Raw genomic sequence first — 17,340 nt, 5'->3', positions numbered from 1 at the left:
TAAGCAATTGCTATATTCCAGTTTGCTTGGCCATGTTTAACCGTATGATTTAGGTCAGAGCCTCAACATTGCAGTTGTGATTAAGGGTGGAATCGTCCCAGACTTGCACCAAGTGCGGTAGCGGGCGGGAAAAAGCACGCTTTATCCGTTGGCTGCAATGGTGGCTTTTCGCGCCTCATTAAAAAACGCTGGGTCATCCTCTGATTCGCCCGCCCCACCGTCACCTCAGGCTTCCAGGAAACTGGGGGCCATATTTAAAGGTCACCCCTGCAAAGAGCTGGCACTCTTCAAGGGATAAGAAGCTGCTGTGATCTGATGGCTGCCAAAGGGAGGAAACATGCTGCCCCCAGATTTTGCGATGCCTCCCTCCAATGCCTACTGGATGCAGTGGAGGCCCGCCGCAATGTCCTCTACCCATGCTCTGGGCGAAGGCCAGCAAGAAACGTCATCAATCCTGTATGGGATGTGGTGGCAGCAGTGGTCAGCGCCAATGTCCTGCAAAAGAAGATAGCCACCTAGTGCAGAAAGATGATGAATGGTCTTGTTCGTTCCTCCAGGCTAAGTCACTCTTCTTATCACTCTCAACTCACACACTCACAATCCCATCACACATCCACAGGGATCTCACACCTCAAGGGACAAAACTGCTAACTCGCAAACACACCCTCACATCTCCATCAGGCTCATATCTTCTGGGGCTTGGATCCTCAACCCACCCATAGCTCCGTTCATCACACAAACATTCCATGCAGTACCATGTGTCCTGCTCATACTCTCTCCATCTGTTTTCATGCAGGAGAAGCTGGTTCACAGTAGCAGGGAGAGGTCCCAGACCTGGGGTGGAGTGGCCCACATTAGACCCCTCACTCACTTTGAGGAGCGTACCATGCCATCGCACTGACTGGTGAGGATGTGGACCGTGCCTGCGGTGACAGTGAGGTCAGTGGCGAACACCTTCATGAGGATCCTGCACCACATCATCCCTCTCTCAACGCAATGTGAGTGCTCCCACTTCTGCTTGTGGCTCTGCTGCCATGCACTGGGTCATCTCTACTTTGGTTCGCATGGAGCTCTGCCAAGCGACTGACACCCTCAGCCAGCCAGTCCCTCAGCTCCATCCAAGAGGACACCTCCTCCTTTGAAGGGCTGGAAATAAGCAGCTTGGAAGACCCATCACAGCGCTTACCCACACCCTCCACCAGTGTAGATACACACACCTCGGCGGGACCTAGATCTAGAGCAGGCTCGGGTTCCCATTCTGGTGGTCACCGCACGGAGACGTGTCCTCAGCAGGAGAAGGCAGGTTCAGCCGAGCTCCCTGGCACCCTGAGGACTGCTGGGGAAGAGGCATCTGTGAGGTCCGAGTCAGATGATGAACTTCTGGATTCAACCTTCCAACTCATTGTGGAGAGTCAGCAGAAGGCGAGGGAACATCAAGCAGAGCTGTTGGAAGCCCTCAACAGGGTGGCACGCGAGTCGGAGGAGTGTGTCCACCTGCTCTCTGATGAAGTGGTGTCCACATGTGTGCGAATGGAGGACTCCATGGGAAGGATGCCTGAAGCCATGGAGACCCTGGACCAGCAGAACGCACAGATGCGCGCAGACCTGCACTCCATCACGGTGGCCATGGCTGAGTTCCTGCGGTGGCAACGCAAGAGGGAAACGGGGCACCTTGATGTCTCTCCAGGTGCTCCTTCCCCTCAAGGAGTCAGGCTGGGGCCCTCGGGCACCTGAAGTGAGGAGGAGTGGCAGCCAGACGCCACTGGCTTATCCACTCAGGAATCTCAGAGGCTGTCCTCTCCCTCCGAGTCCCTGATGCCTGTGACCCCCTCAACCTTGTCCTCTGTCACTGCAGAAGGAGCAGCTGGCCCACAGGAGGACAGCCAAAGCAAGCCGGGGCCCTCAAGGCCTCAGCTCTCCAGAGGACCCATGACAAAGTCATCAGAGGCAACAGGGCCAACAATTACACAGACTGTCTCAACCCCTGCTATGGATGTCCGGGCAGCACCTAGAGTAAGTGGTAGGCCTAGAACAGTTACGAATTTCTGAACACAAGTGGTTTCACAGGTGAACATATTTTGTTACTTTATAATCGGAAAATATATTCACTTTCACTGAATATTGTATAATGGTTACTTTCAGCTTCATTTGCAGGCTTTTTGCAAGTCCTCCCCCTGCATCCCTCCCCCAACTAGCAGTTCAGCTGCACGCAGCTGGCCCACAAGTGATTCTGGAGGGGGAAATGTGTGCGTGGCAGGTTTATTGGGAGCCTCGTGCAAACACTCTCCCGTGCACACGGATCCTTCCCCCGTCCTACTCATCTCACTGTCCCGAGTATTTCCAATGCTGCCTGCTGGGGTTCTCTTTCAGGTGTCTATCTGAGCCGACTTGTATCCCCGCCCACCCACTGATCACACTCCCATGCAGCGCCTGTTCCCGCCCAACACGAGGCTCTTTTCACTTTCGATTTTGCAAGATAGTTGTAGTGAAGTATGTAATCAGCTCCCCCGTCCTTTCCCCTCTCCCAGTCACCCATGTCCTTTCCTCCACCACTGTTGACCCCCTTGTATCACCTTCCACCTCCCAACCATCATCTAGAGTCAGAACCCTTTTCTTTCTGGGATGTCCAGGTGAACATGTATGTTCCCTATCTTCCCGAGAATCCCACCTCCATCCACATTGACCTCCCCGACTTCCTCCTTCCCAACCCCAGGGTCCGTGTCTGCCTCCGAGTCCCCACCAACCACCCTCGCTGTCCCTTCTTCCACTACTGTCGCACCCTCCCTTCCCAAGCTACTGGCTCACTCTGCCCTCTCTCATTCTCACCATTCTCTCCTACCATGCCCACCTCATTTCGCTCCCCAGGAGGCAGTCATCAACTCCACAGACCCCTCCCTTGCACGTTCACCTGGACATTCCCCCCACCTTACTGCTTCCTCCCTCCTTACTACTTCCTCCCCCCCCTTACTCATTCCTCCCCCCTTACCCTTTTTCAGAGTGAATAGTGGGGTACCACAGGGACCTGTGCTCGGGCCCCAGCTATTCACAATACATTTCAATGATTTGGATGAGGGAGCCAAATGTAATATTTCCAAGTTTGCTGATGGCACAAACTTGGTGGGAATGTGAGTGATGAGGAGGGTGTTAAGAGGCTTCAAGGCTATTTAGACAGGTTGAGTGAGTGCGCAAATACATGGAAGATGCAGTATACCATGGATAAGTGTGAAGTTATCTAATTTGGTAGGAAACACAGAATGGCGGAGTATTATTTAAATGGTGATAGATTGGGAAATGTTGATGAACAAAGGGACCTGGGTGTCCTTGTACACCAATCATTGAAAGCAAATACGCAGGTGCAGCAAGCAGTTAAGAAGGCAAATGGTATGTTGGCCTTCATTGCGAGAGGACTTGAGTACAGGAGCAAGGATGTCTTCCTGCAGCTGTACAGGGCCTTGGTGAGGCCACACTTGGAGCATTGTGTGCAGTTTTGATCTCCTTACCTAAGAAAGGGTATACTTTCCATAGAAGGAGTGCAGCGAAGGTTCACCGGACTGATTCCTGGCATGGCAGGGTTGTCTTATGAGGAGAGATTGGGCCAACTAGGGCTGTATTCACTGGAGTTTAGAAGAATGAGAGGAGATCTCATTGAAACATATAAAATTCTGACAGGGAGGGACAGACTGGATGCAGGGATGATATTTCCTCTGGTTGTGGGGGGGTCTAGAACAAGGGGTCACAGTCTCTGGATGTGGGGTAGGCCATTTAGGACTGAGATGAGGAGAAACTTCTTCACTCAGAAGGTGGTGAACCTGTGGAATTCTCTACCATAGAGGGTTGTGGAGGCCAAGTCAGTAAATATATTTAAGAAGGAAATCAATAAATTTCTGGGTTGTAAGGGCATCAAGAGGTGTGAAGAGATTGTGGGAGTATGGCGTTGAGATAGAGATTCAACCATCATATTGAATGACAGAGCAGGCTCGAAGGGCTGAATGGCCTACTCCTATTTTCTATGTTTCTATGTTTCCTTTCTCTCCCCTCCGGACTTCTTCCTCCTCCCCACTCCGGACTCCTTCCTGCCCCTGAAGTCCTTCCCCCACTCCAAACTCCTTCCCCTACACAAAAAATGCTGGAAAAACTCAACAGGTCTGGCAGCATCTGTGAAGAGGGAAACAGAGTTAATGTTTCGAGTCCGTATGACTCTTCTTCAGTCATACGGATTCGAAACATTAACCAGCAGTTTTTGTTTTTATTTCAGATTTCTAGCATCCACAGTACTTTGCTTTCATCCTTCCCCCTTAAACCTACCTCCTCAGTTGTCACATTCTCCCCTGTTACAACCTCCTCCCCCACCGTACTCCCTCCTCCCTCCCAACCTCACCCCCCACCGACACCATTGATCCCCCCCTTCCAATCTCACCCCCTTGGAACACCTTCTCTCCCAGTCAAACCTAGACCATGCTCTCCCACCCCACCCGGGAGCACCTTCCTCTCCCACTCACAGCTGGACCTTCCTTGCCACCCTCTCGACGATCACCCATAGCAGACCATGGCCAAGATACCGATGTCCGGAAGCAGACCCTCAATGGTGACCTTCCACCTTCTGCGAGCTGCTTCGTAGTGGAGCCATGCCCATCAGAATCCACCCAGCAAGCGATGCACGTGTTCCTCCAGGGCCTGGTTGCTGTAGGGCTCTAGCATCATCTGCTCCTCAGATGTCCGTGATCTGAGCAAGGCCCTGATGATAAGTCCCGACTTCTGCATGTCACACTTGTCAAGATGTGTTCTGCACTGGCATGTTTTCCCACTGATGTGGGTGGTGAATTTGGCGTGGGGGGATGATTCCAGTAAGCAGGGCTTATAATGATATGCAAATGTATTAAAATGACGTTCCCGACGTGTGGCAGCGGGAAATGTGGCCCGCCATTGACGGGCGGAGTGGACAATCACAAACTGGTTTCATAATGGCGTGAAACCGATTTTTGGCCTTCCCGCTGTATTGTCCACTCACACCCACCTGATGCCAACAGGGAGGGAAAATTCTGCCCTAAATCTGTTCCCTGCCCTTTGCATCAGGAGGTCTTTTCTGTTCCTACGCACTCATTTCAGGCCTTGTATATCAGGTTGTTAAATAAAATGCTGTTTTCTGACAGTTCTCAGGCTTGTAGACCTGCTTTCAAAGTAGGATAGGTGATTTAGGATTATCATAAATTAAATTAATCTCCAATTCTCACTTTTCTGTTGGCTTAGAGTGGATCCTGAATGGTGTTTTCAACCTCTCATGACCACTCCATTCATGTCCAGGTCTTTTCTGATCACAAAAGCAGCATCATGCATGTTTGTGTAAGGTACCTAGGCAGCTGTTGCCTGAATATTCAACTCTTCTAGAATGGGATTGGATGGCTGCTGGAGTACAAGGGATAACCACTACAGATGTGGCTCATGAAATCCTATTGCAATTGCACCATTCCTGAGCCTCCAGAAGTACAATCAAAGCCAGGGGGTCACCAGGATCATTATTGACCATGGCACAGGGCTGCTGAAGCAGGGGTTCAGATGCCTCAACAGATGGACGGCTCCCTGCAATCTACCCCAGAAAGAGCTTCTTGCCTCATGGTGGTGCGCTACCTAATCATATGGGGAGAGCTGCAGTTGGAGGAGGGAGAGCAACAGCAGCAGTCCTCATTGGACAAGGAAGACAAGGATGTAGGCAAGGAAGCTGGAGAAAAAGGATGACCGCTTGGTACCTGGTGGAAAGAAAATGAGAAATGTGTTAGTTGATCAGTGATGCTGCCAACAGCTGTATTAACAGTCCTTGCTACATCCTTCAGCGCTCCCTTAATCGTGAATTAAAGAACGCTGAAATCATTCAGACAACTCCTATAACAATGACATTCTGAAAATGCAGAATCAGAACCTCCAATAATGCCACATGCAGACCAAAGTGCCAAATGTGACAAAGTTGGTGAAGTGAATTCCCAACATAGTAAATACTCGCTCCTGCTGCTCTTGAGAAGTTGTTTGATCTCTTGCTACACTGAAGCCAGGAGGAAGCTGCTGGCACTGACCCTGTCAGCCATCTCTGCCCAGGCCTGCTGGATGGTGGTCCTGGGGATGCACCCTTTGGGTACTGAGGAACAGATTTTCCATCCTTGCCCTGACCTCCACAATGAGGATCTCCAGGGAAGCATGGAAAATATCTAGGGGCAGTCACTGACTCATTAATCCTCCCAGTATTGAGTCCATAGTATTGGGATGAAAGCTCAAAGCAGGGTATGATTATTTTTTAGTATATGCAGAAAGCAGGGAATGCTACTTCATTTTAAGATGTGCATTCCTGCTTTTAATAAGCCTCAGGAAGCCCACCAGAAATTTTATGCAGAAAGTCCCATTTCCCGGTGCAACTTTGAAGTAGGTTTATATAATTTTTCAGCCACCACTGGACTCCAGTGTTTTATAAAACAGGATTATTAAGTGAACTGAAGCAGCTCTATGGCCATGTATAACAAAAGAATAACAGCAGACATTTTTAAAGCATGGGAGCTTTAGGAGTCAATAAATACATTGTTTGGTGGCAGTGAGCATTTATGTAGGGACCAATATTCTCATTGTGAGCGATGTAGAAAACTGGCTGTAAATTTGCTACTGTTTTCTCAATAAAATCAAAGTCAAAGATTTTTTCATTTTTTCCACACAAAGGGATTAGGATTGAGGCTAAGTGCATGACATTTCAATGATCTTCTTACAGTTGGAGGGCTCTTATTTATAATCCCTTTCACAATAGTAAGTTTTGTTCTACCTCAGTGCCCTGTTATTTCAGAAGCCAGTTATATAGTGCTCCACTCCAGCTGCTAAGTACCATTAATGCAATTTGCTGCAGATAAAATAAGACTCACTGTTCATACCTTACCATTGAAACCAAACAACAATTTGTATCTATATAGTGCCTTCAATATTAAAGTGTCCCACGGTGGTTTTTTTTCTCCTCACAATCGAAGACACAAAGAACATATCAGAAACTATGGGAAACAAGGGTCAATGAGAGTGAGGAACCTATGGGAAAAGAAAAACATCCTGTGGAGGTGGCTGCGGAACTAATGGGTGCACTGATTGTGATCTTCCAGAATTCCCTAGATTCTAGAATTATCTCAGTGGATTGGAAGGTAACAAATGTAACATGACTGTTTTAGAAAGGAGGGAAAGAGAAAGCAGGGGATTATAGGCCAGTTAGCCTAATATCAATAGCAGGGAAAATGCTCAAATCTTTTATTAAAGGGATAGTAAATGGGCACTTGGAAAACCACAATATGATTAGGTAGTGTCAGCACAGGTTATTGAAAGGAAAATTGTGTTTGACAAATAGGTTAGATATTTTTGAGGGTTAGTCAGCAGGATAGATGAGGCGGAATGAGTAGATGCTGTACATTTAGATTTTCGATAAGGTGTCACACAAAAAGTTACTATGCAAAGTTAGGGCTATTTGGTTTGGGGTAATGTATTAGCATGGATTGAAAACTGGTTAACAATCAAAAAAATAGAAAGTAGGAATAAATGGGATATATTTGGGGCGGCAGGATGTGACTAGTGTAGTGCTCAAGGGGTTGGTGCTTGGGCCTTAGCTATTTACAATGTATATCAATGACAGATGAGGAGACTGAGTAAATCATTTCCAAGTTTGCCATTGATGCAAAGGTAGATGAGAAATGAAGCTGTGAGGGGGACACAAGGAGCTTGCAGAGGGGCATAGACTGTTTAAGTGATTGGGCAAGAAGGAGGCAGATGGAGTATGTGTGGAAGTGTGAAATGATCCGCTTTGGTAGCAAGAATGGAAAAGCAGAGTCCTTTTTGTAAGGTGAGAGACTAGTAAATGTTGGTGCTCAGAAGAATTGGGAGGTCCTTTTAGGGGAGTCAAGGGATATTGGGATAGGACTTAAAAGTGGAGTACAGCCGCAATCTTATTGAATGGTGGAGGAGGCTTGATGGGCCATATGTTATCCTCCTATCCCTAAGATTCTTCACAGAGGTATAATAAAAAAATGGATACTGAGCCACAGAAGGAGATATTAGGAGGGGTGTCCAAAAAACTTGGTCAAGTTTGTGGGTTTTAAGGAGAGTTTTAAAGGGGGAGAGGGAGGTGAATAGGTGGAAGGATTCAGGGAGAGAATTCCAGAGCATGGAACCAAGGCAGCTGAAAGCATGGTCACCAGTGGTAGGATGAAACAAGGGAGGAGACACGGAAATCTGGAGTCAGAGAAACAGAGTGTCAGGGGGTTGCAATGCTGAAGGAGGTTTACAGAGATAGGAATTGGTGGGGCCATGGATGAGATTTTTAATTTTGAGGCATTCGGAGATTAGGAACCAATATACATCATTAACACTAGATATGATGGGTGGGCAAGACTTTGTATTTTGGTAGGATTTGGGCAGCAATGTTTTGAACAAGCTTACATTTACGGAGGGTGGAGGATGGGTGGCTGGCAAAACATCGTTAGAATAGTCAAGCCTGAAGGAGGCAAAATCATGCATGAAGGTTTCTGGGGAAGATGAACTGGGGTAGAGGTGGGTGAAAAGGACAAAAAAACACAGAAATAGGAGCAGGAGTAGATCATACGGCCCTTTGAGTCTGCTCCGCCATTCAATATAATCATGGCTGATCTTTGGCCTCAACTCCACTTTCCTGGGCCCACTCCTCATATCCTTTGATTCTCCAAGACCAAAGATCTATCTCAATCTTAAATATACTTAACAGTGGAGCATCCACAACTCCCCGGCATAGAGAACTCCAAAGATTCACAACCCTCTGAGTGAAGAAATTTCTCTTCATCTCAGGCCTGAATGAGTGACCCCTTGTTCTGAAGCTCTGCTCCCGTGTTCCCAACCACTTGGTGTCAACCCTAACATGCACCTTCAGAATCTTACATGTTTCAATGAGATCACCTGTCATTCTTCTAAACTCTGGAGAATATAGGCCCAATTTACTCAATTTCTCATCATAAGACAATTGTCTCATCCCCATATCCCTGGGACCAATCTAGTGATCCATCGCTGTACTGCCTCCTAGGCAAATATGTCCTTCCTTTGATATGGAGACCAAATTATATCCCAGGTGTGGTCTCATCAAAGCTCTGTACAATTATAGCAAGACTTCCTGATTCTTGTATACCAATTGCTTTGCAATAAAGGCCAAATGCCATTTGCATTCCTAATTGCATGCATTCCTATACCTGCATGCTGTCTATCTTAATTGTTTCCTCTATTACACCCAAGCCCTTCTGAATGCAACATTTAAAAGTTTCAAGCCTTTTAAAAAATATTCAGCTTTTCTATTCTTACCACCATAGTGAATAACGCTTATGCACATTATCCTCCTTTTGCCACCTTGTTCCCAACTCTATCTCTCTGTCTCTATCCCTTCGTAGCCTCTTGGTATCCTCCTCACATTCTGTTCGAGCCTTGTATTGTCTGCAAACTTAGATACATTCCTCTCTGAGTCTTCCTCTATGTCATCAATATAGATTGTAAATAGTTGAAACCTCAGTACTGATCCTTGCGCCACTCCACTGGCGTACAGCTCACCAACTGAAAGTGCCCCATTTATCCTTACTCTCTGATTCCTGTCCAAAAACCAGAGGCAGAATTTTATGAGTCGGCGAGCGGGGGCGGGGCCCGCTCGCCGACGCATAAAATGACGCGCAGTGACGTCGGGGGGAACTCCTGACGTCACCGTGCTGATTTAAATTTTCAGGAAGATGGGAGCGCAGCTAAATCAGCTGCGTGCCTGCCGACCTGTCAATGGCCAATTGAGGCCATTGACAGTGTAAATTAAGTAATTCAAGGGCCTGCTCGTCCAACCTTAAGGTTGGTGGGCAGGCCAGGAGCCCTGGCGGGAACTAGAAAGAACATAAAACCTCATCCATGTGCGGGATGAGGTTTCATGTAGGCTTTAAAAAATTTTAATAAAGATTTTGTAAAAATTATGGACATGTCCCAACTCATGTGTCACATGAGGGGACATGTAAGGGAAATTTTATTTTTCTATTTTTATCTTTTTTACATGTACAGTCGATCTCCCTGAGGCAGCACTTAGCCTCAGGGAGATGAGTGCGCTCTTTCGTGCGCATGCTTGAAAGAGCGCACTCTCGATTTTGGGAATCCCGCCCCCCCCACCCACACAGGGAGCGCATAGCGCTTCTGTGCGGACGTCACGTTGGGCGCGCCTGTATGCACCCGCCCATCAACTTCCCCCCCAATGGGGGGAAAATTCAGCTCCAGTTGTCCATTTTTGCTAATATACTACCCCCAACTCCATGAACACTTATTTTCTGTATTAACCTTTTGTGAAATCTTTTGGAGCCTTTTGGAAATCCACCCTACTCTTTCCACCCTCAAAAGACTTGAATAAATTTGACAAACATGATTTCTCTTTTAGAAAACAATGTTGACTTTGTCTGATCATACTATGATTTTCTTAGTGCATTGTTAATTATAGATTCCAGCATTTTCCCAACAACTGATGTCAGGCTAACTGAACTGTAATTCTCTGTTTTCTCTCTCCCTCATTTTTGGAATAGCAATGCTATATTTGCCAATCTCCAATCAGCTGGGATCATTCTAGAATCTAGGGGATACTTTCTCTATGCTTATATTAAATCCTCGAAGCTCTTTTTAGCTCTTTGATTACCCTCTATTTTAGGTATGCAATTGTGTCTTCCTCTGAGGAGAAAATGAAATATTTTTTCAAAGTCTCTGCCATTTCCTGCTTCCTCATGATAATTTCTCTTGTCTCTGCCTCTAAGGGACTAACATTCACTACAGATATTCTTATTCTATGTACTTGTGTAAACTCTTTCAATCTGTTTTTATATTCTTGGCTGGTTCACTTTCAGGTTCTTTTTTTCCCCTCTTTTAATCAACTTCTTGTCAGTCGCTCAGCCTTCAGGCTTACTACTATTTTTCACAATATTATAAACCTCTTAGTTTAATCTAGCATTATCCTTAACTTCCCTGATAAGACTCTGATGGATATTTCTCACTGAGTGTTTTTTAATTGAACATATTTCTGCTGAAAATTTCAGTGATTTCATTAAATGTTTCCCACTATTTATTTGCTGCCATGCCTTTTAGTCTTCTTGCTCTATCAACCTTAGCTAGCTCCCCCCTCATAGCTAGCTAATTGGCTTTGTTCAAGTTTAAGATTCTTGTTTTGGACTTGAGTATGTTGCTCTCAAACTTCCTTTGTAATTCAGTTGTATTATGATCACATTTTTGCAGAGGATCTTTTACTATGAGATTACTAATTAACTCTGTCTCATTACACAAAATTAGATCTAAAATAGCTTTAACACCAGTTGGTTCCACACACCCAGGAAATTGTCATGAAAGTATCACATAACTCATCCTCCAGACTACCTTTACCAATTTGATTTGTCAGTCTGTGTAAAGATTAAAGTTCCTCATGATGATTACATTGCGGGGCAGGCTGCAGATCAGCACTTGGAGGAGGGGAGGTCATTGATTGCTGCAGGGGCTAGAGAGAGGCTAGTTCAACAGAAGCACTTACCTTCTGGAACTGGCAACTCCCACCTCCATTTTGCTGCTGAGTTTTCAAAGTTCAGGGAAACCTGATAGGCAGGTGTTAATTATAAATCAGGCACCCACTTGCACAATGTTGATGAAGTGCTCCACCTCTCCAAGGCTGGACACTGGCGTGCCACTCTATCTGCAACTGTATCTGCCTCATTATAAGTTATAACCTGCAAAAATAAAAAATATAACAAATGACCAGATGCATTACTGACCTTTGAAAAGAAAATAGTTGGAAATTCACTTTCACACAGGGGAGTGGCTTCCTACAAGACTGATCCATCTATGATGAAGTTTTTTGCCACCATATTTTTTGTCATGTAAAATAAAATATTTTGCCATTATTAAAGTACTATCCTGGTTCCCACAGGCAAGGGATAAAATCTCCCGATAAATTATACAGTCTTGTTGTATAAATAATAGCTGGATTGGAATGAATTATAGGCTGTAATCTAACCATAGGATTTTGATAATTATTTCATGACATCTTAATAACCCTTCAATAATGCCATTTCCTAGAAATACATTCCAGCTCAATTATTCTTTGTATATCTGGAACTAGTTATAATGATTGATCTCTGACAAATAATAATTAATGTTTGACTTTCAGCAGATTAGTCTTTCCCAGTGACAGTAAAGATAATTAAACTTATGCGGCAATTTTCATCTTCTGCCATCATTTAGTTTGTCCTGAACATGGACCCTCTAACATTGTGAAACTCTTTAGATAATATACAGAGAAAAGAAGGCTGAGCAGAAACAGTGCCAGAGACCAACAGGAAAAAGTAGCCGGTGGGAGACAGAGAGCGTGAACCTGAGGGAAGACAGTGCCAGAGGCCAACAGGTAAAAGCGATGGAGAGAGCCTGTGCGGTAGGAGATTCTATGGTTAGGGGAACAGAGAGGTGTTTCTACAACCGCAGATGTGAATCCAGGATAGTATGTTGTCTCCCTGGTGCTAGGATCAAGGATATCACTGGTAGCTGCAGAGCATCCTGAAGAGGGAGGGCGAACAGCCAAAGTGTGGTCATATTGGTACCAATATCATGGGTAGAAAGAGGGATGAAGTCCTGAAGCAGATTTTAGGGAGCTAGGAAGGAGAGTAGCAAGCAGAACCTCAAAGGAAGTAAGCTGTGGATTACTCCAAATGTCACATGCTAGTAAGAATAGAAATAGGAGAATAGAGCAAATTAAATCATAACAGAAGGGAGGGCTTTAGATTCCTGGGACTTTGGGACTGGTCCTTGAAGAGATGGGTCCTACACAGGTCAGACAGGTTGTATTAAAGAAAGCTGGGACCAATGTCCTTGTGGGTTGTCTGTTCATGATGTTGGGGAGAGTTTAAACTAACTTGGCAGGGTGATGGAAAACAGATGTAACATTAGCAAGGTGCACAAAGGATTGGGACAAGCAGGTAGTACTGCAATGGGAAGTAATAAGGTATTAGGTGGGGTCAGACTAAGAGGTAATGCAATAAGGTCTAAAGTAATTTTACAGTGTGTATATATGAACACACAAAGCATGGCAAATAGGTTGGTGAGCTGCAGAGGCAAATAGCCACATCGAAACATGATGTTGTGGCAATGATGGAGACCTAGCTCAATAAAGGGTAGGACAGAGGACTAAATATCCCCAGATACAAGGAGCTCAGGAAAGACAGGGACCAAGATTTTCATCTAGGGCTTGAAAACATGAGTTGGGCCCATTCCCCACTTCCAAAGTGAGCCCGCCTCCAAACCTCATTTCTGCCATATTTTTGACATTGAGAAACATGGGCACGGAGGGGTCAGGTTTTCAAGCCGTGATGCAGAGTGGGAGGAGTGCTAGAGGAGTGTGAATATGAAGGCGGGCTGGTTACAAGGCTCACATCAGTTCTCAGGGACAGAAGCCCAGCTCTCATCATCATTTTTATTCCCCTAAACCTCACCCCTCATGCCTCACCACCAAATCACCCCACTTCCCCCTCCATTCTCCCTCATCTACCCATGCTCCCCTTATTCCCAATGCTCCCCCATCTCATGTATCCTTCAAAGCCACTCACATAGTACCTACCATGGGCAGATCTCAGGAGCTATGTCTTTGAAATGGGCATTAGAAATAAACTTCTAACAACCTAACAGAGCTGTCAAATTCAAAGCCACTTCGTGCTGGAAAAAAATCTTAATTCGTAAAAGCCGTTCAAAAAATTTAAATCCCTTCAGGTGGTCAATCTGTTGTAAAAACAAATACTTATTCACTTACGATAAGATGGATAATCCTTTAATAACCTCTTAAAATCATCAGTCAAGTGTGAACACAGACCCTTGCTGAGATAAGTCGGTCTTGAGCTTTTGAAACTCAGCCAAGCATTCACAAAGCCTCAACTATAAAAACAAACCTTGGGAAATATAAACAATGGCGGCCACTGAAACTGAAAAAAACAGATAGCCCTTTATTCTAAGCTATAGATGTGTCTTTTTGAGTTCAAAGCAGATTGCCTGTAAATCAATGGAGTACAGCAGGTGGTTAGGTTTTTTTTAAGCTTTCAACAGCAGTGCAACATTTTCAAAAGGAAAGATCTCTGGATAGTTAAATCACTTCAGATCATGGCAGGAGAGTGTCCCAGCACATTTCTCTGCAGTTTTGAATATATTATGGCACTTCTTCCAATGAGAAAATTGACATTAATGCATTTCAACATTTAAGCAATGCTGGTCAAAATAATGATCAACTTACATTTTCAGCACAGAGCCCTATGATGAATCAATGCAGTTAAAACACATCTACATTACAATACAGCATCTAATAGTGGCATTTGAAATTTCCAAACTCCAGTTAAGACCAAACTAGTGTTTTAAACAGGTTGCCAAACCATTTAACACTTGCCTGTCAGAATGCTCCTGACTCCACAGCAGGCTTCCCCCAGTGGTCATGAACTCTCCAATGAGGTGATTTTTTTTTTTTAGGATTTCAAAAACCCACATGAGCGCATCAACATAACGAGTAGGAGGAGGAGGAAATTCAAATTTCCGACCGGGCTCACAATGGAAACTTCGACCTCAAATTTGGAGGGAAATTACTGAGAGATGCAAGAATAATACAGGGGCAGAACCAGAGGATTACAAATGTTATACCCTTTTTCAAAAAAAAGGGTGCAAGGATAAACCCAGCAGTCCAGTCAGTTTAACCTCCATAGTGACAAAGCTTTTAAAAACAATATAATCTGGGACAAAATTAACAGTCATTTGGGCAAATCTGTATTAATTAGGAAAAGCCAGCATGGATCTGTTCAAGAAAAATCGTGTTTAAATAACTTGATAGTGTATTTTTTTTTTGATGAGTTATCAGGGATGGATGATGAGGGTAATTCAGTTGATGTGGTGTACATGGACTTTCAAAAGGCATTTGATTCGGTGCCACCTAATAGACTTGTCAGCAAAGTTAAAGGCGATAGATTAAAAGGGTCAGTAGCGGCCTGAATGAGAAGGTACCTGAGTGACATGAAACAGGGAGTAGTGGTGAATGGTTGTTTTTTGGACTGGAGGGAGATATGCAGTAGGGTTCACCGGGCTTGGTACTTGGACCATGGTTTTTCTTGATAAATAAAGGAAGCTATTTCAAAATTTGCAGATGACAAAAAAATTGGAAGTTTTATTAGCTATAGGAAGGATAGAGGTATACTTCAAAAGGATGTAGACAGGCTGGTGGAATGGGTGCACACACGTAGCAGGTAGGTGCAAGGTGATACATTTTGGTAGGAAGAACAAGGACGGGCAATATAAAATAAAGGATACAATTCAAGAAAAGAGAGACCTGGTGGTATATGGGCACAAATTATTGAAGGTGGCAGGCCAGATTGAGAAAGTGGTTAAAAAGGCATACAGGATCCTGAGTTTTATATATAGAGGCATAGAATACAAAAGCAAGGAAGTTATGATAAAGCTGCATAAAACACTAGTTTGGCCTTAACTGGAGTATTATGCCCAATTCTGGGTGCTGCACTTTAGGAAGGATGTGAAGACTTTAGAGAGGTTGCAGAAAAGATTTGCAAGAATGGTTCTAGGGATGAGGGACTTCAGTTATGTGGATAGATTGGAGAAGATGGGGCTGTTGTTCTTTGAGAAGAGAAGGTTGAGAGGGGATTTGTTATAAATGTTCAAAATCATGAGGAGTTGAGACAGAGTAGATAGTTTGATATGTTCCCATTGGCAGAGAAGTTGAGAACCAGAGGGCACAGATTTAAGGTAATTGGTGAAAGAACCAATGGTGACAGGGTTATGCAGTGAGTAGCTAGGATCTGGAATGCACTACCTGAGAAAATTGGGCCTTTGAAACAGAATTGGATAAGTGCCTGAAGAGAAAAAAAAACAGTGCTATGGGGAAAGGCTAGGAGACTGGGAGCAGCTGAGTTGTTCTCGCAAAAAGCTGCCACGGACAGGACAGGGCCAATGGCCTCCTTCTGTGCTGTAACTGTCCTATGATTCTATGTACATTTGAAGTTGTAGAATTTACTTTACATTTATTGGTCTAGAAATTAGGCTGGCCCTGTTTTCAATCTCAGACTTGGCGCTGCATTGCAAGTGCAAGCCTGAACTGACAGGTCCTGAAGATTGAAAGAAGAAAATAAAGACTTGCATTCATATAGCGCTTTTCATAGCCACCAGATACCCCAAAGCACTTTACAGCTAATGAAGTACATTTTGAAGTGAAGTCACTGTTGTAACATAGGAAATGCAGCAGCCAATCTGCACTCACCAAGCTTTTACAAACAGCAATGCGATAATGACGAGTTAATCTGTTTTTTGTGATGTTGATTGAGGGATAAATAATGGCCAGGACACCAGGGATAACCACCCTACTCTCCTTTAAAATAGTGCTACGGGACCTTTTACATTCATTTGAGCAGACAAATGGGGCCTTGGTTTGACATCTTATCCAAAAGATAGCACCTCCATCAGTGCAGCACTCCCTCATTAGTGCACTGGAGTGTCAACTTTGTTTTGATTTTTGTAATCAAGCACTGGAGTGGGGCTTGAACACAAAGCCTTGTAACTTAGAGGCAAGAGGGCTACTAATTGAGCCACGGCTGATACAATTGATGGAAGTTAGTCCTTGGGCCTCATCGTCATACTCTATGCAAGCACAAGCAGCTCAGGTGCATAACGCGATCAATGTTGGGTCCCCTGCCTCGCCGACAGCGACCCTCAATTAAGTCCTGGGGGGAGGGGTAAGCGATTGGAATTGGCTATGGGTAGGGACTAATTGCAACTCCTGTGCAGTCAGGGAATCACTCTGCTCCTCCTACATTCACAGAAGGGTTTTTTTCAAACTAACTTGTTGTTGGCAACCATGAGGGGCTATTTCATAATCCATAGTATTGAGTGCCAGAGGTGTCTGCCACATGAGCCTGTTTGCTTCCCTTAAAATTAATAAAGATCCTTGGCTGATAGTGATGTGCCTTGTGATAACAACATGTTCAAAAGATAAAAAGGGGAAATGTTGGTCTCCTTATCACTCTATTTGCACTTGAAGATAGGATAGCACTAAGTAGAAAATGGGATACTCACCTTCCTGCCTGAGTTGCAGAACTCACCTGATTTTCTGGCTCATGGGGAAGGGAACAGGAATAAGTCCTGGTGACCAGAGGTCCCGACTGAAATAGTACATGCAAACTGCTGTTACAACATTGACCAAGTTTCAGCCCTCACTGCCTGACTAATGTTACGGTCTCTGTAGAGACCAATAACTTTCAAAAAGCGATTTTAACTTCCAGTTCCTGGCTG

The sequence above is a fragment of the Cetorhinus maximus genome, chromosome 18 (genome assembly GCF_964194155.1).
Source record: "Cetorhinus maximus chromosome 18, sCetMax3.hap1.1, whole genome shotgun sequence".
Taxonomy (NCBI): domain Eukaryota; kingdom Metazoa; phylum Chordata; class Chondrichthyes; order Lamniformes; family Cetorhinidae; genus Cetorhinus; species Cetorhinus maximus.
This window is presented reverse-complemented; position numbering follows the sequence as displayed.